Consider the following 22,910-nt stretch of genomic DNA (forward strand, 5'->3'; position numbering starts at 1 on the left):
TGGGCTCACTTGCTTATTGGATCATATCAATTTGGAGTTTACTGAGGAGAGATAAAGATCGCCAATGATCATTCCAGTTTTCAGACCCTGGCAGTAATTCGGACCCAGTTTTTTACCAGACAATTTCAGGAACTTGAGTAACTTGGTAGACAACTTGAGCTATATGAGCTGGGTTTGGGACCACCCTAAACATCTGGGCTTCATAGCAAAGACACCCCTTGCAATCACTATAGCTGCTCGATTGTTGTATTACATGTGTTGGGCTAAGCCAGTGTCAAGCTCTAAAAAAAAAACTCTCCAGAAAAGTACACAATTGTATACAGTTGATGCAGTTACAGTTCACCCACAGGAAGAATCCCCCCAAATTTTTGGTACATTGTAATGAAGATTTGGGTCAATAGGTATAATGGACCCTTTCCATGAAAGCCTGCAGTCTACAAGGAAGAACAATGTGAGACATAAGGAATCTGTTAGAGGGCAATGTTAAGTGGGGGTGGAAAGAGCTATAGCGAGAAGACAGACTATAACAGAAGGCAGATAATTGGCCAAGTATGGTGGTTTCCTGATAGAGCTGAAATTTTCTGCATCGCATTAGTCTTCATTCAACTCCATGGCTCTGGTGGATGGGTTAGACCAGTGGTTCCAAACCTTGGTCCTCAAGTACCCCCAACAGTGCAGGTTTTCCAGGTCTCCACACAGAATCACAAGTGACATAATTAGCTCCACCTGTGGATCTTTTAAAATGTGTCTGAATAATGAGTGCTGGGTGACCTGGAAAACGTGCACTGTTGGGGAGTACTTGAGGACCAGGGTTGGGAACCACTGGGTTAGACATACTGTATGCCAGGGGTAAGAGGTGAGTGGGCAGTGTGAGGAGTGTGAACACGTTGTGGGGTCGATTCAGGGTCCTTGATAAACATGGAATGTAATTATGGAACATGGAATGTAATTAGTAACTATACATAAAATGCTTTTTGAGAGATCGTATAGAAATAAAAGTACCAATCTATGCTTTGTTGGCCTGATTAAGGTTTTTTAACCCTTTGTTACCTAACTACTTTTTATTACACGTGACATTGTTTATGTTATAGCAACGGTTACCAAACTGTGTGCCTGTGCACCCAGTGGTGCCACGAGGCTCTTGCAGTGTTGACTCGGATTGGGGGTTTAGGATCAAATTAAATAATTTTTGGTCAATATGGTAGGCAAAACCAATGCTGGTGAATACCAATCAGATATGTGGACAATCAGAAATAACTCTGTACAAAACCTCATATCTGACCATAATGAACACACAGTTTACTTAATTTAATTTTTTTTGCTCAACATTTATCAGAAAAAAAAAAAAAAACGTTTTATCCTAGGGGTGCCATGAAAAAAATTCTGATACTAAAGGGTGCAGTGATTCCAAAAAAAAGTTAGGAACATCTGGTTTATAGTACAGAAGATACATGAGGGAGAAGGGGTTATTTTACAGCACCAATACTATTACACAGCTCTGTACAGAGAACATAGAATTTTCCAACAGAGTTATGACACTGGGTCACTAAAATGTGTTTCTTGCTCTCTGAGGGGGAGATATGTCAAACCTTCTGACGTTTTCCATTGCAACAGCTTACAGCTGTCATTTATATAGTTCTATAAAATAATAGGTAGAATCTAATTTTTTTGCTATGTCAACTTCTCCACTTTTCCATTATAGAAAGTTTGATATATCTCCCCCTGGGTATTTTAACTCTCTCGCCCTGCTGTGTTTAGGGTTCACCTCCTTAATACTTTCATGCAAATATGTCCCTAATTCTAAGTGAATTGTATCATCCTTAAGCAGGGATTGACTGGCCCACAGGGGTACAGGAGAAACCCCTGGTGGGCCTCACTCACCCACTAGGGATCAGGTTTCAGTGTGTGTATGCGCGTGTCTGTGTGTGTGTGCGTGTGTGTGTAACATTATACTGTACAATACAATGGTGGACCATGCACTCTCTAACAGTTGACCAAACACCAAACTTCTGTGGTGTCTGGCCACACCCCTAAGCATTGGCTCCTACCACTGCATTCCCCCAGTAAGCTCTTCATGCCCCAGTAAGATATTGCTCTTGGGAGTAAATCCATTCACAATTTTGCATCTTGGAAAACACATATTTTTATGATTTATAGGGGTTGACAGATTTAGAGTTGGATGGGGCCATAAAACTTTCTAGTACTATACTGCATGCAAAATAGTATTCCCTGCTTTACAAAACAATCAAACATAAAATTGCATTCATGCTTTTTGCAGGTGCAAATTTGCAAACAATACAATACCACTCAGTTACAGTACATCACTTCAATCTCAAGTGGGGATCCAAATAATTGGTGCCGCACCACCTGTAATTGAGGACACAGCTCCACTGGACGCTGGACAGAGGCAACATTTTGTGGTGCCCTATTAATTACTATACAACTATTGGTTAAGAGTCTGTAGTTCTTTTTCACATGAATGCATCATGCCATTTAACCCACAATAAGAGCATCACACCTACTTTCCTTCCTAATATAATGCGAGAGTCTGCAGAGCAATTCAATTTTGATTGATCAAACAGTGTTCTCATCTCTTTTCTGATCAATACTGGGTAAGAGAATTCAGTTTGCAAGTGAACAGGAATCATTTTGGTAACAATGAGTAGCTCACAGTGCACAGATATGTGATAATGATTTCAGGACTTCATCATTAAAACTGATTGTGTACAGAGACTTCACTTTAATGCTCTGAAGATCAAGTGGGGAATTTAAGAGACTCGAGAAAGACGGAGTCTATTTTCGTCAACCAAGTTCTAACATGGTAAGAATCCATTAGTGGATAATTAATTGTTCATTATCTTTCATTCATTAGAGTGGTAGTTAGCACATGATTACCATATTGAATGAAAAGAGTTTGTAGCATGCTTAAATACAGATGGGAAATGGTCCAAATATTAAAAAAGTCAAGAAAAAAGTCCCAGAGTAAAAATGACTAAAAAAGATGACTAAAACAAGAAAGAAATGAAATGCCAAGATGGAATACAGTGAATTTATACACAATTGTACTTAGTGAAAACCTTAACACATATCTATACACAGAAATAAAAAATAAGACATTTAAGAAATAATGTTATATCTTATATGAGACATTTTTAAGATAAGGTGATCTCACATACAAAACACATGGCATGTCCCACGTGGCGTACCTATCCAGCACGTAACCAATTCGCCCTGTGGCTTGCCTCACCATCCTTTCCCAGAGTTCTCACTACCTTCCTCCTTCCCCAGCCATCTCTATCTTCCTTCTCTCGGCTTCACATTTTTATATTTGAATGAGGTATCTTGAGGTATCTTGCATTTATGTTGTATAAGAACACCAACCACATGAAATACACACAAATATATCTTATTTGTGCATGAAACAAGGTTTTAAAACATGAAACAAAGTTTGTGTACAATCTCAGAAACTTAATTTGAATGCCAAGCAATCATGTCCTTGCACATATTTAGTGCCAGTTACATGTTATTTCCCCAGTAGTGCCAGTTACAGATGTAGGCAGGGATTCGGTATGAAATCCCGACGGTCAAAATCCCGACAGGGTCAAAATCCCGAATGGGTCAAAATAACGACATGGACAAAATCCCGACATTTAAAATCCCAACAGGGTCAAAATCCAGACTTTTAGAATCCCGACAGGGTCAAAATCCATATAGAATGTACAGGTGAAACAGTCTACATGCCTTTCGGTCGACAGGTGCAAGGTCGACATGGGTTTTTTCACTGTTTTTTTACCCGAATGTCGACACAGTCGACATGGACACAATTGCAAGTGAACCGCAGCCCCTCGCTTCGCTCGCGATGCTTCGGGCACTTTTTTATTCTCCCACCACGCCGTAGTGGATGGTAGGGCATGAAATACCACCTGTCAGCACATGTCGGTTCAAAAAACAGTGAAAAAACCCATGTTGACCTCACACCTGTCGACCGAAAGGCATGTAGACTGTTTCACTTGTACATTCTATATGTCGGGATATTGACCCTATCAGGATTTTAAATGTCGGGATTTTGTCCATGTCGGGATTTTGTCCTTGTCAGTATTTTGACCCATTAAGGATTTTGACCCTGTCGGGATTTTTACTGTCGGGATTTTGACTGCATCCCATAGGCAGTAGGTTTTTAGCAAAAAATGTAAGTACATTTTGGAGACTGTAGTTTTCTAAATAATTTGTATAACGGATATTTGGACAAGGGATACTCAACTTGTATTTACAAAGCAGTGGCATTTGCAAGATGCCTCTTCTCATCGGGTTTGACCTCAAAATATATAACAGCACTAATACTAAGTGCAAAGCCAAGTACATTATCCACTTAGGGCATGCTTCTCAGCTAAACATATATATTTCATATATCTCACATCTACAGTAAATCTCTTGCCACATTTAAAATTTTCCCCTACTACAGTGTAAAGGGCCTGATTAATGCTTTTAAGCAAAATCATAAAAAAACAAGTAACTTTGTGCCTGCACCAAACAACGTGCCATGCAAGGGAAGCCAGTACATTTATTATTTTTTCTGTGCAAGGTAAATACTGACTGCGTTTTCATGTAGCTCACAAATATAAGACAGATTTTAAATGTTGGTCTAGACACACCCCGACCTAAATCTAAATCTCAATGCCAATACAGTAACTGAACATTTTGGGCCAGAAAAATGTATTCAGCCAACACCCGTTTTTTTTATAAAACAGTTATATATATATATATATATATATATATATATATATATATATATATATGTATTTTGGATGGGCGGCGCCACTTGTGCTTGTCTAAAATAAATGAGATAGCCCCAGCAATCTTCCCTTATAGTGTAGAGGGTGTCGGCCAATTCTTTAAGAAATAGTGTCGGTATAACACTTAGAAAGTATGAAAAAAATGTATAAAGATAACGGCGACTAATTACTGGGCTGGGTATATAATGATAAAATATTTATTAAGATAACAATATAAGACAAAAAAAGGGGGTGGTACGTAAAAAAAGGGAAGGACAATTTTTAAGATGTAAATACACAGGAAAAAATTGGGGGAGGTAAATAAAACATAATCTTCCTAAAATCAAATAAAAAGCGTATAAAGATATAAAGGAGATTTGCTTAACTTAAAAAGGATGGAGATCAGAGGTTGCCCAACGCGTTTCGTCGATGTGACTTCATCAAGGGGTAACAGGCAACTGAGACCAGACCGGTATTTATACCTATATGTCTGTCTCATGGCTATATGACATCACTTCCTGTGATTAATTGGTGTACAGGGCTAAATGGCTAATAAACAGTTAATTTCCCTATCAATATGCTGTCAATATTATTGGCCATATATATTTAGACAATCGCTATATTAAAAATGAACAGAAAATGTGCATATACATTTAAACAAGTCCAAATGGCGTATAAAACAGTAAATCGCGGCACTTCCGCCACGTTTCCGGCATCCAGGCGTATGTACTGCGCATGTCCAAGTTTGTATACAGCTTGATTTGACCTTCTTTGCGCACTGCGCATGCGCCAAGCGTTAAACGATCAGACGGAGTCTCAGGCATTCTCAATATGTAGTGTCTGTTTCCCTGGGTGCCGGCGGCCATTTTTCAGTGGATTCTAGTAGCTTGTTAAGGACGTTCATTTTTGTACGGCGGCCATCTTAGTTGAGGCATCTTGTTAGGATTCGCAATATTTAGAAGTAGACAGAGGAGGACATCGTAAATATATATAACATACTTTCATAACTGTACATTCTGCGCTTGTAAAGTATACTTAATAAGGGATGTTTCAGACGTTAATAAAGTGCTAGCGTGCTTCTGATTCATAATGTATTATAATGCGGCGGCCATCTTTGTAGAGGCATTTAATCAGAGATACACTATACTTAAAAGTATAAAAAAGGGGGGATCGTGGATATATATAATAAAATCTATATTCAGATGGTGCTGCACATATTAACGCTAATTGAACAGTAAAAACTGGGGATATTCTGATTTCTTACAATTATACGGATAATTTAGATAAGTGCTGCATATTTTGATGCAAAGGGGATGTGCTGAGTACTTATACATGAATAACAGGATTTCTCCAAGTTCATTTTAATCAAGAGGTGTAATGAAAAGTAAAGAAAAGTGATATTTAGAAAACGTGGGGACTATATAATAATATTTAGTTTACATGTGCATATATACATGTGTAGCTATAGTATATATAGGAATTGATGGTGCTTAATAGGTGAGAATAAGTTAGGAATTGATGGTGCTTAATAAGTTATGATAATGTGGGTTTAGAATAAATTAGAGTATTTGTGATAAGTTAAGAATGTTGGTAAGAATTAACATCAAGGTTGGTCGTCATTTTTGTCACTACAGCACCTAGTTTTCCCAAGGGGTCTCCCTTCTTGGTACTAGCCAGGCCCAACACTGCTTAGCTTCCAAGATCGGACGAGATTGGGCGTCCATAGTGTGGTATGACTGTAGATAAATACGATGACACTCTTTTAGATGTTTAAAAGCTTTATTTTATTTTGATAGTTTAAAAAAGAGTTTAAAAAGTTTGAAAGAGTGTACAAAAGTTGTGATAGGAGAAGTGCCAATAAAAAATGGTAGTGATACGTTTTGACCTTATAAGAATGGTGCTATTTCATAGCTGTCATTGAAACCCTGTGGATGCATGGTGTCCAGCTCGAAAATCCAGTACATTTCTCTCTGGGATAATCTTGTCGCCAAATCTCCACCTCTAGGTCCCATTTTGACCCATTCGATTGCCTTAAAGGTTAGTCCATCAGGATTAGCGTTATGGTGACTTTCAAAATGTTTGTAGATGGCGTGGCTATCTATCTTGTTCTTGATGTTCCGGTTATGTTCCTGGATCCTCAGTTTTAGCGGTCTCTTTGTCTTTCCTACATACTTCAGGTGACAGGGGCATTCCAGAAGATATATTACTGAGCTTGTATTGCAGTTGGTGAAATCTTTGATAGTGTAGTCCTTGGTGTCATTGTGATTGGTGAATTTTTTCCTGTTGGGATGAACGAATTTACATATGTTGCATTTCCCACATTTGTAGGAGCCAACACACTTGATTCCTGTGTTCATTTGCGGATTCTTTAAAAGGCTTGGTGCTAGGATGTCTTTCAAGTTTTTAGATTTCTTGAATATAACTTGGGGGTTGGGCGGTAAGATGTCCTTCAGGGTGGGATCCATCAGGAGTACGTTCCAATGTCTTTTTAGGCTCTGTTTAATCTTAGACTCGTGTTGGTTATAGGTGGTGATGAAAGATACTGTTTCCTTTCTCTCTTCTTTTTTGTTATATTCTAGTAGGTCATCTCTTTGAATGTTGTTGACTTTGGATAGTGCATTATTTAAAACTTCGGTGGGGTATTCTTTTTCTTCAAATCTTTGTTTATAAAGTTCAAGTTGGGTGGCACATTCTTCTTCCTTGTTACAATTCCTTTTAATACGATTGAACTGGGAGAACGGGATGTTCTCCTTCCATTTTCGTAAGTGATTGCTTTTAAAGTGGAGGTAGCTATTTGTGTCAACTTGCTTGATAAAGTTTTTTGTGTGCACTTTGGTACCCTCACCTACCAGTATCAGGTCTAGAAATTCGATCTGGGTTTTATTAATGCTTGAGGTGAATTTGAGATTCATTTGATTATTACTGATGTATTTTAAAAAATCGGAAAACATAACTTCATCGCCTTCCCACACGATTAAAATGTCATCAATATACCTTCTGTAAAATTTGACATTGTCCTTAAAAGCATGGTCTGTGTAAATAAAACGCTTTTCCCAGTACCCCATAAAAAGATTAGCAAAACTTGGTGCAAAAATAGTGCCCATCGCTGTGCCGCAACGCTGTAGAAAGAACTGGTCTAAAAACTTAAAATAGTTGTGACTTAAAATAAACATCATGATGTCACATATAAAAGTTTTATGTTGAGGGGTGATTGTATCGTCCTCCTCCAGGAATTCCTTGCATGCTTTGATTCCGACTTCATGTTCTATGCATGTGTACAGCGACTGGACATCTATCGTGGCCCAATAAAAGGAATCCTTCCATGTAAAACTTCTTAAAAGATTTAAAACTGAGGTTGTATCTTTTAAAAATGCCGGCAGGTTCATCACGTATTTGCGTAAAAAGATATCTACATACTCTGAGAGATTAGAGGTCAGGGAATCTATCCCTGCCACTATTGGGCGTCCAGGTGGATCGACTAAAGATTTATGAATCTTTGGCAAGAAATAAAATATAGGGGTGATGGGATTAGACCTCATAAGGTATTGGTACTCTTCTTTGGTTATTATTTTGTCCCGTAGGCCTTGTAGTAGTAGTAGTACTCTGAGTTCTTCAATGAAACCGTCTTTTGGGTCCTGTTTCAGAGTCATGTATGAGGTCTTGTCGTTCAGCAACCTATTTGCTTCACGTACATAGGCCTCCCGATCCATAATGACCAAACCTCCCCCTTTGTCTGCTTGTTTTAGGATGATGTCAGGGTTATCCTTGAGTTTTTTCAATGCTTCTCTCTCTGAGTTTGATAGGTTCTTGTGTACGATGGGTTCTGGTTCTTTGTCACAAAGGTCCTTCTTGACTAGATCATAGAATATCCCAATGTTGTTCCCTTTTGATTCTAGGGGATAGTACTTAGATACTGGTTTCAATCCTGATTTTGATTGGTTCTCATAGTTCTGGATACTGGCGTTTTCTTTCCTGGCGAAATGTCTTTTTAATGTCAATTTTCTTACAAATTTATTCAAATCTATATAAGTTTCAAATTTGTTCATTCCTCCTGTTGGGGCAAAGGATAAGCCCCTATTTAGAAGTGTGGTTTCTGCCTCACTCAGTGTGTGCTTGGAAAGGTTAAAAATTCCTTTAGGTTGTGATTTTACTGGATGATTTGTTTTTTGGGGTCTCTCCCTCCTGCCGCCCCTCTTTCCTCTTCTTTTACAAATCTTCTTTTGAGGGGGGATGCTAATTTTACATCCTCCTTGACGCTTAATCTCGTGGTTTCCCGTATCCTGGTGGCTGTGTCCGTGGATAAAAAATCATCCCCAGTAGATTTTAGTCTCTGTAATGGTGTATACCGGTTGAATGTTCTGAGTTGTGGTGTTTTCGGGGAATTATATACTTTTATTTTGTTTCTGTTTACTTGATTGGATTGTCTTTGGTAATTTCTTTGTTGGTAGGGTGCATTGGAGAATCTGCTCCAATTTTTCACCTTGCCCTGTTCATAATCATGTTTATCTCTTAGGAATTTCTTTTCCTTTGTTTTGATCACTTCTTCCTCCATCCTGTCGATTTTCAGATTCAAGACTTTTTCATTTATTTTGTAATCCTCCTTATCCTTGTATGGTTCAAGTGCGGCCTCTTTGTTTCTTATTTCTTCTTCTAATGTTGTTAAAGCTTTTTTCTTCTCATCAACTATTAGTTTCATTAGGTTGATAGAGCAGCTATGTAGGATCGCATCCCATTTACCAATGAACTCGGTATCCGTGTTGCCAAACGTTGGTTGTTTGGTCAATCTGAGGCCTCTCGGGATACGTCCGACTGCGATATATTGTTCAAGTCCTTTAATGTCCCACCATGCCTTCATTTCCTTGGCTAGTAGACGTTCAATTTTCCAGAATTTGTCATCTAGATCACATGTATCTGAGGGTGCAATTGTTACCCCATTCTCGTTAAAAATCTTTTGACACCAATCTTGTCTTTTGTTGGTGCGTACGTTTGCTCCAAACATTCTTTTGGAGTGATAATTGCACATTAACATCAAGGTTGGTCGTCATTTTTGTCACTACAGCACCTAGTTTTCCCAAGGGGTCTCCCTTCTTGGTACTAGCCAGGCCCAACACTGCTTAGCTTCCAAGATCGGACGAGATTGGGCGTCCATAGTGTGGTATGACTGTAGATAAATACGATGACACTCTTTTAGATGTTTAAAAGCTTTATTTTATTTTGATAGTTTAAAAAAGAGTTTAAAAAGTTTATATACCCAGCCCAGTAATTAGTCGCCGTTATCTTTATACATTTTTTTCATACTTTCTAAGTGTTATACCGACACTATTTCTTAAAGAATTGGCCGACACCCTCTACACTATAAGGGAAGATTGCTGGGGCTATCTCATTTATTTTAGACAAGCACAAGTGGCGCCGCCCATCCAAAATACATAGACATTTTTTCCAGGTATCCTTTGAGTGGCCGCCTGGTGCAATTACCACTCCAAAAGAATGTTTGGAGCAAACGTACGCACCAACAAAAGACAAGATTGGTGTCAAAAGATTTTTAACGAGAATGGGGTAACAATTGCACCCTCAGATACATGTGATCTAGATGACAAATTCTGGACAATTGAATGTCTACTAGCCAAGGAAATGAAGGCATGGTGGGACATTAAAGGACTTGAACAATATATCGCAGTCGGACGTATCCCGAGAGGCCTCAGATTGACCAAACAACCAACGTTTGGCAACACGGATACCGAGTTCATTGGTAAATGGGATGCGATCCTACATAGCTGCTCTATCAACCTAATGAAACTAATAGTTGATGAGAAGAAAAAAGCTTTAACAACATTAGAAGAAGAAATAAGAAACAAAGAGGCCGCACTTGAACCATACAAGGATAAGGAGGATTACAAAATAAATGAAAAAGTCTTGAATCTGAAAATCGACAGGATGGAGGAAGAAGTGATCAAAACAAAGGAAAAGAAATTCCTAAGAGATAAACATGATTATGAACAGGGCAAGGTGAAAAATTGGAGCAGATTCTCCAATGCACCCTACCAACAAAGAAATTACCAAAGACAATCCAATCAAGTAAACAGAAACAAAATAAAAGTATATAATTCCCCAAAAACACCACAACTCAGAACATTCAACCGGTATACACCATTACAGAGACTAAAATCTACTGGGGATGATTTTTTATCCACGGACACAGCCACCAGGATACGGGAAACCACGAGATTAAGCGTCAAGGAGGATGTAAAATTAGCATCCCCCCTCAAAAGAAGATTTGTAGAAGAAGAGGAAAGAGGGGCGGCAGGAGGGAGAGACCCCAAAAAACGAATCATCCAGTAAAATCACAACCTAAAGGAATTTTTAACCTTTCCAAGCACACACTGAGTGAGGCAGAAACCACACTTCTAAATAGGGGCTTATCCTTTGCCCCAACAGGAGGAATGAACAAATTTGAAACTTATATAGATTTGAATAAATTTGTAAGAAAATTGACATTAAAAAGACATTTCGCTAGGAAAGAAAACGCCAGTATCCAGAACTATGAGAACCAATCAAAATCAGGATTGAAACCAGTATCTAAGTACTATCCCCTAGAATCAAAAGGGAACAACATTGGGATATTCTATGATCTAGTCAAGAAGGACCTTTGTGACAAAGAACCAGAACCCATCGTACACAAGAACCTATCAAACTCAGAGAGAGAAGCATTGAAAAAACTCAAGGATAACCCTGACATCATCCTAAAACAAGCAGACAAAGGGGGAGGTTTGGTCATTATGGATCGGGAGGCCTATGTACGTGAAGCAAATAGGTTGCTGAACGACAAGACCTCATACATGACTCTGAAACAGGACCCAAAAGACGGTTTCATTGAAGAACTCAGAGTACTACTACTACTACAAGGCCTACGGGACAAAATAATAACCAAAGAAGAGTACCAATACCTTATGAGGTCTAATCCCATCACCCCTATATTTTATTTCTTGCCAAAGATTCATAAATCTTTAGTCGATCCACCTGGACGCCCAATAGTGGCAGGGATAGATTCCCTGACCTCTAAACTCTCAGAGTATGTAGATATCTTTTTACGCAAATACGTGATGAACCTGCCGGCATTTTTAAAAGATACAACCTCAGTTTTAAATCTTTTTAGAAGTTTTACATGGAAGGATTCCTTTTATTGGGCCACGATAGATGTCCAGTCGCTGTACACATGCATAGAACATGAAGTCGGAATCAAAGCATGCAAGGAATTCCTGGAGGAGGACGATACAATCACCCCTCAACATAAAACTTTTATATGTGACATCATGATGTTTATTTTAAGTCACAACTATTTTAAGTTTTTAGACCAGTTCTTTCTACAGCGTTGCGGCACAGCGATGGGCACTATTTTTGCACCAAGTTTTGCTAATCTTTTTATGGGGTACTGGGAAAAGCGTTTTATTTACACAGACCATGCTTTTAAGGACAATGTCAAATTTTACAGAAGGTATATTGATGACATTTTAATCGTGTGGGAAGGCGATGAAGTTATGTTTTCCGATTTTTTAAAATACATCAGTAATAATCAAATGAATCTCAAATTCACCTCAAGCATTAATAAAACCCAGATCGATACTGGTAGGTGAGGGTACCAAAGTGCACACAAAAAACTTTATCAAGCAAGTTGACACAAATAGCTACCTCCACTTTAAAAGCAATCACTTACGAAAATGGAAGGAGAACATCCCGTTCTCCCAGTTCAATCGTATTAAAAGGAATTGTAACAAGGAAGAAGAATGTGCCACCCAACTTGAACTTTATAAACAAAGATTTGAAGAAAAAGAATACCCCACCGAAGTTTTAAATAATGCACTATCCAAAGTCAACAACATTCAAAGAGATGACCAACTAGAATATAACAAAAAAGAAGAGAGAAAGGAAACAGTATCTTTCATCACCACCTATAACCAACACGAGTCTAAGATTAAACAGAGCCTAAAAAGACATTGGAACGTACTCCTGATGGATCCCACCCTGAAGGACATCTTACCGCCCAACCCCCAAGTTATATTCAAGAAATCTAAAAACTTAAAAGACATCCTAGCACCAAGCCTTTTAAAGAATCCGCAAATGAACACAGGAATCAAGTGTGTTGGCTCCTACAAATGTGGGAAATGCAACATATGTAAATTCGTTCATCCCAACAGGAAAAAATTCACCAATCACAATGACACCAAGGACTACACTATCAAAGATTTCACCAACTGCAATACAAGCTCAGTAATATATCTTCTGGAATGCCCCTGTCACCTGAAGTATGTAGGAAAGACAAAGAGACCGCTAAAACTGAGGATCCAGGAACATAACCGGAACATCAAGAACAAGATAGATAGCCACGCCATCTACAAACATTTTGAAAGTCACCATAACGCTAATCCTGATGGACTAACCTTTAAGGCAATCGAATGGGTCAAAATGGGACCTAGAGGTGGAGATTTGGCGACAAGATTATCCCAGAGAGAAATGTACTGGATTTTCGAGCTGGACACCATGCATCCACAGGGTTTCAATGACAGCTATGAAATAGCACCATTCTTATAAGGTCAAAACGTATCACTACCATTTTTTATTGGCACTTCTCCTATCACAACTTTTGTACACTCTTTCAAACTTTTTAAACTCTTTTTTAAACTATCAAAATAAAATAAAGCTTTTAAACATCTAAAAGAGTGTCATCGTATTTATCTACAGTCATACCACACTATGGACGCCCAATCTCGTCCGATCTTGGAAGCTAAGCAGTGTTGGGCCTGGCTAGTACCAAGAAGGGAGACCCCTTGGGAAAACTAGGTGCTGTAGTGACAAAAATGACGACCAACCTTGATGTTAATTCTTACCAACATTCTTAACTTATCACAAATACTCTAATTTATTCTAAACCCACATTATCATAACTTATTAAGCACCATCAATTCCTAACTTATTCTCACCTATTAAGCACCATCAATTCCTATATATACTATAGCTACACATGTATATATGCACATGTAAACTAAATATTATTATATAGTCCCCACGTTTTCTAAATATCACTTTTCTTTACTTTTCATTACACCTCTTGATTAAAATGAACTTGGAGAAATCCTGTTATTCATGTATAAGTACTCAGCACATCCCCTTTGCATCAAAATATGCAGCACTTATCTAAATTATCCGTATAATTGTAAGAAATCAGAATATCCCCAGTTTTTACTGTTCAATTAGCGTTAATATGTGCAGCACCATCTGAATATAGATTTTATTATATATATCCACGATCCCCCCTTTTTTATACTTTTAAGTATAGTGTATCTCTGATTAAATGCCTCTACAAAGATGGCCGCCGCATTATAATACATTATGAATCAGAAGCACGCTAGCACTTTATTAACGTCTGAAACATCCCTTATTAAGTATACTTTACAAGCGCAGAATGTACAGTTATGAAAGTATGTTATATATATTTACGATGTCCTCCTCTGTCTACTTCTATATATTGCGAATCCTAACAAGATGCCTCAACTAAGATGGCCGCCGTACAAAAATGAACGTCCTTAACAAGCTACTAGAATCCACTGAAAAATGGCCGCCGGCACCCAGGGAAACAGACACTACATATTGAGAATGCCTGAGACTCCGTCTGATCGTTTAACGCTTGGCGCATGCGCAGTGCGCAAAGAAGGTCAAATCAAGCTGTATACAAACTTGGACATGCGCAGTACATACGCCTGGATGCCGGAAACGTGGCGGAAGTGCCGCGATTTACTGTTTTATACGCCATTTGGACTTGTTTAAATGTATATGCACATTTTCTGTTCATTTTTAATATAGCGATTGTCTAAATATATATGGCCAATAATATTGACAGCATATTGATAGGGAAATTAACTGTTTATTAGCCATTTAGCCCTGTACACCAATTAATCACAGGAAGTGATGTCATATAGCCATGAGACAGACATATAGGTATAAATACCGGTCTGGTCTCAGTTGCCTGTTACCCCTTGATGAAGTCACATCGACGAAACGCGTTGGGCAACCTCTGATCTCCATCCTTTTTAAGTTAAGCAAATCTCCTTTATATCTTTATACGCTTTTTATTTGATTTTAGGAAGATTGTGTTTTATTTACCTCCCCCAATTTTTTCCTGTGTATTTACATCTTAAAAATTGTCCTTCCCTTTTTTTACGTACCACCCCCTTTTTTTGTCTTATATTGTTATCTTAATAAATATTTTATCATTATATACCCAGCCCAGTAATTAGTCGCCGTTATCTTTATACATTTTTTTCATATATATATATATATATATATATATATATATATATATATATATATATATATATATATATATATATATATATATATATACCCTTATGCAAATAGCTTTTATATTAACAACTTGTTTTATACATTTACATTTCACAAATCATGGAACAGTAAAAACTTTGTCATACAGTGTTTCACTTTTCAGTATACAGAAGTCACCTTTTTTTAAGGACATAGGGGTTATTTTGGTTCACTCTATCTGACAAATTCCTTCGTAGATGCACAAAACCATGTGCACTGCAGGGGGCAGATGTAAAATGTGTAGAGATAATTTGATTTGGGTGAGTTATTTTGTTTCTGTGCAGGGAAAATACGGACTGCTTTATTTTTACACTGCAATATACTGTAGATCTCACTTTGACTGCTTACCTACCAGTTGCGTAACTAGGAACAATGTGCCCCCCACCGATTTCGGCAGTTTTTCTAGTACAACTTGTGTATGCTGTACTCCACTGCATTAACATCAATATAAGCACTGAGTGACTATGGACATGACCATTGTCAGAAAAGTGGGAGCAGCAACCAAGTACTAGTGCTGCAGTTGCTACCAGCCATGATAGTACTACAACATCTAGAAAAGCTGGTCAAGGGCAAAGAACATTTAGGAAAGTGTACAGGAAAACAACATTTTTCTGTCCAAAAAAAAAAAGTACAATAAGGCTGAAGAACAAAATGTATGCTCACAAAACCCGAGGAGAGTGTGGGGGTGTCTATGTTAGCTATGAAGGAAGAAACAAAGCCATGCTTATCAACAAGTCTGACTCTTCTCCAATGTCTGGAGATTTTAGAATTTATGGGAGCCCAACTGGATAATAGATCACCCACCTACTTCCTAGTGCAAGTGGCTGGACATAGAGCATGCTGATGTAATTCCCAGTGGGTATCATTATGAAGTGATTTGCAGTGACCATTGGCCATCTACTAACTTCCCTAGGCAAGTAAAAACTAGGCAAGTAATGTATGCAGTTGCTTTTGATTATTTTATTCATCTGGGTAATCTAAGTAAAAGGGCAAAATAGTTCTTAGATTAGCTCAGCATAATTAATGATAAATGTCAGGAAGACTCTCTGGCAATCAGTTATAATTTAAGACTGAAACCTGAATATCTTATGCCTGTAATTGTGCTTTTAAATCAGCAAAATAAAACAACAACTGCACCTACTATACTAGCAACGATTCTCTCCTGAGACAAAGAGGGTTATTCTGGTTGATTCGCAAGGCAGCGAATTTTCAACCTTGTGAATCCACCAAACCCCACCAGGCAAATGCAGCCTTGTGTGTCCACCAAACAATGCCCCCCGTCTCAGCATGTGTTTGCATGCAGGGCCTGTGAATGGATGTTTAACATAAACATCCATTTGCAGCCTGTAGGTGAACATCCACATAATTCAATGGTCGATGACCATCGAATGATGTGAACCCTCGGGAGGAAGTGCACATCCAGTGATGTCAGCTGCCTGCCCCCGGCACCAACGTCACGGCCCAATTACCATGGGAACGCCCAGCATTTACATGGATATGCCCATGGGTGCGACTATCCACCACCACCCTGGCCATAGCCAGTCTGTTTGCCGTGGCCGCATGCACCTGGTGTATGCACATACGCAGAAATGACCCTGTACATACACCCACCATTGGTCCCTATACGAATGATGTGGTAAATGTGAAGGGACCAGAATAACCCCCAAAGAATTTAGTGTGACCTTTGTTAGGCATGTGGAAAGAAACTTCTATAAAAGGAGCATAGTGCATTAGTTAACACAGAGCATACAGTGATAGAGGGAGATCACAATTCCTATAGAGGATTGGTTAAGAAGTTCCCCATAACCAGTAGCGCACGCAGGGGGGGTTTCTGAGTACCCAGAAACCCCCCAGGAGTCTAAGGCTGAAAGCAAAGGGTCCCCTCTTTCCATGGTATAAGAATTTTAAAAATCGGCCCATGGGAACCGGAGATATCTGACTTCAAAGCAGTGGTCTCCATCCAAGCCTGTTAATTGCTTTCCCAGTCAGATATTTCAGGTTCTGTCTGACTTTTAGTTTTTCTGAGGGTATATTACAAAAGCTGGGACTCTCCCCCTTTGATGTACACTAGGAGCTTGTCTCTACTGTTCCCAGAACCAGAGATATCAGCCTTCCAGCAGCTGGTTACTGCTCCAGCTCCACACACCTGGTGTGTTGTTTTATATACTCGTTGGCAGATTGCTCTGCCTCCTGAACTCTAATCCCCTAGTCTCCAATACCATTTGGTAGGTGAGATTCTCTAGTTTTTAATTCCATTAATAGAAATAAGAAATCTAGTTCCAGGAACTGGAGATATCTGCAGTCAAGCAAGCTGTCCTCCCACCAGAAAATTATGAATAATAAGCCCACTCCACTATACACCCCTCCTCTGCGTATTAATCATCCTCTACCACCCTGGAAGTTATGTATCAGGACCCCTTCATTCAGCCCAATGCCCCCTTGTCCCACCATCTGTGCGGTTGATATAATACCCCCTACCACCCACGGGACATCAAAGCCTTTGCTCATAGCACCCCACACACCTACCGCTGGAGGATCGGTAGGGGCCCCAATACATTGCTATGCCCAGGGGTCTACACTGCTGTGTGTGTGTGTGTGTGTGTGTGTGTGTGTGTATATATATATATATATATATTTTTTTTATTGTTATTATTATTTATATACATTTGGTCTATATATAATACTTTAACTTACCCGGCATATACTTGGTCACCTAAGTTTCCATCTCCCCGCTTTGCTCCACCCCTCTCTGGAAACCCCCTTCTGAAAATCCTGCGTTTGCCCCTGATAACATCCAATCAACTTCTAGCTATCATTTTATAGAATTTACTTGATATATGATTAATACAAGCTTATTACTTGTATAGGAAAAAGGTTACTTCTCCCCAAATGACAGCTAATAAAACAAATAGCAACTACCCCAACCTCATTACCACATTTACATAACTTCTCATAACACAATATTGATCGACAAATAGAGATGAGCAAGATTTATTATTTATAGTTTGTCTGTCAAGTGAATGACAATATTAGGTTCACCATTACACCAAGACTTACTGCATTAACTCATTGCAAAAAAATATGCTGACATGGTCAAGTGATTCATTTGTTCAGACCAAACACCATAAAAGGGAAGAAATGTGATTTTAGGGACTTTGACCATGAAATAATCATGGAACAAAAATAAACATCTAGTGAGCAGCAGTTCTGAAGGAAAAAATGGCCTGAGAATTAGAGAATCAAGAAGAGAATGGTAAACTTGGTTCAACCTAACAGTATAGCGACATGAACCCAACCATGAAAATTGGTACACAGAAGATCATTTCTAATTTCACAGCACATCAAACTTAGAAAAGTGTGAGCTACAGTAGAGCACAAGATTCCAATGATGTCATTTTTATCAGGACACAGAGACTATAGTGGGCACGTCCACCAAAACGAGACAGTTACATTTTCAAAAATACTGCATGTCTTGTACTGAGGAATCTTGAATTCTGCTCGGAGATGCATATAATTAGAATTTGGCTTAATAACACCATCGATTCATCCTGCCTTGTGTTAACAGTTTAGGCTTGTGGGGAAATAATGGTGTGGGGAATAGACCAGACTTTCTAAGTAATATTTTCAAAGTGAAGAATTTAGTATTTCCTGGGGATAACAGAATATTGTGATTACAGTAATTGTTTTCTTTCACTTGTCCACTTTAATTTCATCCCAGTTTTTACACAATTTGCTTCAATTTGACTTTTGTTCCCTTCGATCCACTCAATCCATACCTACCAAGGTGACAAATCACAATACTACTTTGAATGGCGGAATTTCCATTCTTATCCTCCTTGATTTGTCAGCTGCCTTTAAATCAGTTGACCACTGTCTCCTTCTTGAAACCTTCCAATCAGTTGGGCTAACCTTTTATGGCTTTTTTTTTTTTCCAAATCTTTATTATTACCTTTTATGGCTTTACTGCCTTTCTATCCATTCTTTCTCTATTTCTTACTCTAACTTCCCCTCTTTCTTTAGTCATTTCTGAAGACTCTATACTTGCAGAAGTTGAACCAGTTTCAAGGAAACATGTTAGGCTAATCCTGACCCTATACCATCACCACTGTGCAGGCAGAGTTTTGGGATTGAAACCACTTAATTAAAAATTGCAGCTGTCTGGAAACTGTTTTCCATAACATAAGGGGTATTACTTTTCAACACCACAGTACCCCAGGGGTTTTCATTGAGGAATCCGACTCTCACACAGGATCTTACTTCAGGACTGCTGATATTCTTTATGTTTTAACACCTGATTCCCCTGCACCTACAGTCCGTCATCTCATGCTAGCAGTTAATATCATCCTCAAATAATTTTTAGCAAGTGACTGTATAACAGAAATGTATTGCTCTTCCAAATTGGAATTTCCAATCTCATTTCCATGTCCCTATATCTAGACCAAGGACACCTTCAGCTACATCAATATATGCACCCATATCACCCAATTTATTTCACTCTCCCTATCTTCTATCTCTAAACACATCTGTATTGCTTTGTAGCTCTCATTAGCTCATCCAGCATCCAATACAAACCATTATGCTTACAATACTCAAATCTACATCACATCTAGCTCCTTGATATCTGCCCTCCACCCAGTCTTCTGAAGATTTTTCTTCCATCTACTTTGGATACCGCAGTGCTTTCTTAAATTCAACATTTAAGACTGAGCTTATTGTGCCCCTCCTCTCCCTTCTAGGGCACCTTTTCTTTCCCATATCTTTCTTGCTGTTGGCAAGATCATCGTCTCTCCCATTCCTCAAGTGCATTGTCTGGGGTCTATTGGTACCTTGGGTCATTGAGTGTTACTACAGTATTTTTATCTATCATTTATTTTTAATTTTCAAAAAATTCCACAATTTTTTTTTTCCGTCTGGTACTACCTGTTTGTACTGGTTTATATTGATGGCGCTACAACAATAATCTGTAACTCCAAATAATTAGAATGTAGTAAATAATTGTTCACAGAAAGAAGATCAAAGGGATTCACAACAAAGCTGAATGTGAAGGCATTTTTGGAATGTCACCCACACAATTTCTCAACTGTAACTTCTTTTATGATGCATTTGTCACAATAAAGGTCAAATCAGAATGTATATCTGTTCCATTTCAAAGACAAGACAAACTGAATCAATGCTCAGCTTCGCGTTCAAGATACTGTACTGAGCTGCTAAACAGATTATCTGTACTATGCATTAATCTCTAAAATACATATCGGGCTGACTGTGCTTACGCGGGATTCCCAGCTCTTCTATCTGGCCGCTACAGCTCAATCCCTGTATTAAACAGCTGCATAACAAATCTGATTCCCAACGCACTAAACACACAAGATAAATAACTCTTGTTTGCTCGATGCTAAAACCTAGTAGTCTAACTTACGATGTCAAATTCTTCTTTTCTGTGTTCCGATTGGATTCTCTTTGAACATATGCCCTTTCAAGTGAAATTAATCAATCTCTTTATCACTCTGGCAACATCTGGAGCTGTAATCATTACCCAACTGCTGAGAAAGGAATGAGACTGCTAATCGCCCAGGGAGACAGGCTTACCGCTCTGAGGAGAAAAGTTTTTGTGAAGTTCCTAATTTGGAGAATTATTCTTTATAGTTATCTGTTCAGGATTCCGCATCCACCAGGAGGTTCTCACTATAGCAACCACTCTCCACAGGCTGGAAATAAACAAGTGGGAACCTGATTTTATTTATACTTGTGTATTATATTTCATGTACAGTAGGATTCTAAGTGATCCAAGTACTTTAGTAGCAGGTCTATCTATACATGCTCCTGTCAAGGCAGCGACGCATATTACATATGTGAGTTATATTGGGATGCTCTTGTTATTTACTGTCTTCAAATCAAAATTACTATACAGTATTTGTATTACAGGAATACTGTACATGTCATATAACGGGGTTGTCTACCTTCAGTTGACTTTCATTTACAGCAATTTCCATGTCTTCAGCAATTTTTACAATATGTGTTTTTTTTTTCATTCATATTAATGTATTGTCAATGTTTTATATATATATATATATATATATATATATATATATATATATATATATATATATATATATATATATATATACACAGTGGCGTAACTATGGAGGGTGCAGGGGGTGCAACTGCTATGGGGCCCAGGCCTTTGGGGGGCCCGAGGGCTAAGCAGGCATCCCCTGCGCCCATCAGACATTTATTAGCTAGTGCCTATCTTCCCCTGATAAGACTTCCCGTCCCTATCTTCCCCTGATCCCTACCGCGGTGCGCCGTGCCTCTTCTCTCCTCCGCAGCAGCAGCTTTGGTGTCGTCAATGAAGGGGGAGGAGCGGGTCTGGGTAAAACCAGCCTCTACTCTCCCCCCCTCTCTCTATGACGCTGCCGGGGCTCAACGTCACTATCTGGTGACCAGCCCCGACGCAAAAAAGTGCTAGTGCCGGGGTGACAGCAGGGAACGGGGAGCGGGGGTGACAGCGAGACCCGGGCTGCCTACCTGACATCAGCTGCGCTGAGGGGACCAACGCTGAGGAAATCCTCCCCTGATGTAGACACGCTGCGCTGCCGCTGAGGTCCCGGCGCTGTAGGTACACTACAGTAACAAGACAGTTTATACTGTGGGAGGGCAGGGGGACACAGGATGCCTGGTCAGGTGGGGTGGGGTGGATTAAGATCTTCCCTCTCTCCTTTCTTTTTTCCTCTGTCTTGCACTCTCTCTCCGTCCCCAGCCACCTCTCTCTCCTGTTTTCTTCCCTCTCCTTTCCCCTGTCTCACCCCCCCCCCCCACCCCCCTCTCTCTTACTTTCCCTATCCATCTTTATCGCACTCAACCCCCCTTGTGTCTCACCCCCCCCCCCCCCCCACACTTGCTATGGGGCCCAGAGAGTTCTAGTTACGCCTCTGTATATATATATGTATATATATATATATATATATATATATATATATATATTACAGCTTCCCTGCTGAGCTCTTTATACTGGATATAATTATAGCAGAGAGCAGTTGCTGTGTAGGATCCCAGGATAATTCAAATAAACAACATTGGTTCCTCTACATGCTGAAACTTTAGATCTGAGCTGCTCAGGCAAACATCTAGCTTGGTTATTCAGAATAAAAGATACAGTAGCATCATAAGAAAGGGACTGGTAGGGATAGTTTAGTGCTAGCATCAACTTAGCAATTTAGGAGCACTGGCAAAATCAGCTTCTAATAATAATGATACATGTTTCCCCAGCAATGTAAAGAAATGCACATGACAAATATAAATGTATATGCCAAGGACAAGGTAGTGTTCCTGCAAGGCTGTTACCACCGACCGCCGCACCCTGCCTCGTTTTAAAATGCTAAAATGAGTACTGTCCTTTGAAGATTCCAGGGTTCTTGTGTAGTTTCACGGCGCCAGCATGCTACTTCCGGGTTGTACGCTCGCCAAACTATCTAAAATAAAGTAACTTAACTCCATGCCAACATGGATAGTTTATACCCCCACTATCCACGTTGGCATGGAGTTGATTTTAGATAGCGTGGCGAGTGTAGCGAGCCACCGAGCCCGCAGCGTGGGCGAGCGAAGCGAGCCCCGCAAGGGGACTCAGACGCACGGCGCCATGCTGGCGCCGTGAAACTACACAAGTACCGATTCCAGGTATCATCCCCAAACACAAGTCGCAGTGCCCTGCAGGGGGAAAAGTTGCAATTCAATATATACTCCCCGCTAGGTGGAAAGATGCCATGC

General features: G+C 39.3%; 1 protein-coding gene and 3 pseudogenes across 1 annotated transcript in view; 1 reads left to right on the top strand and 3 right to left on the bottom strand.

Moving 5' to 3' along the window:
* The window catches only part of THSD7B (thrombospondin type 1 domain containing 7B), a 443,716-nt gene that overhangs the window by 281,309 nt on the left and 139,497 nt on the right, over window positions 1-22,910 (bottom strand). The gene's annotated exons all lie outside the window — the stretch shown is intronic.
* Window positions 6,398-6,516, bottom strand: LOC146025111 (5S ribosomal RNA; annotated as a pseudogene).
* Window positions 9,823-9,941, bottom strand: LOC146025112 (5S ribosomal RNA; annotated as a pseudogene).
* Window positions 13,501-13,619, top strand: LOC146025113 (5S ribosomal RNA; annotated as a pseudogene).

This window comes from Crinia signifera, chromosome 7, assembly GCF_055691185.1.
Source record: "Crinia signifera chromosome 7, ASM5569118v1, whole genome shotgun sequence".
Lineage (NCBI taxonomy): Eukaryota > Metazoa > Chordata > Amphibia > Anura > Myobatrachidae > Crinia > Crinia signifera.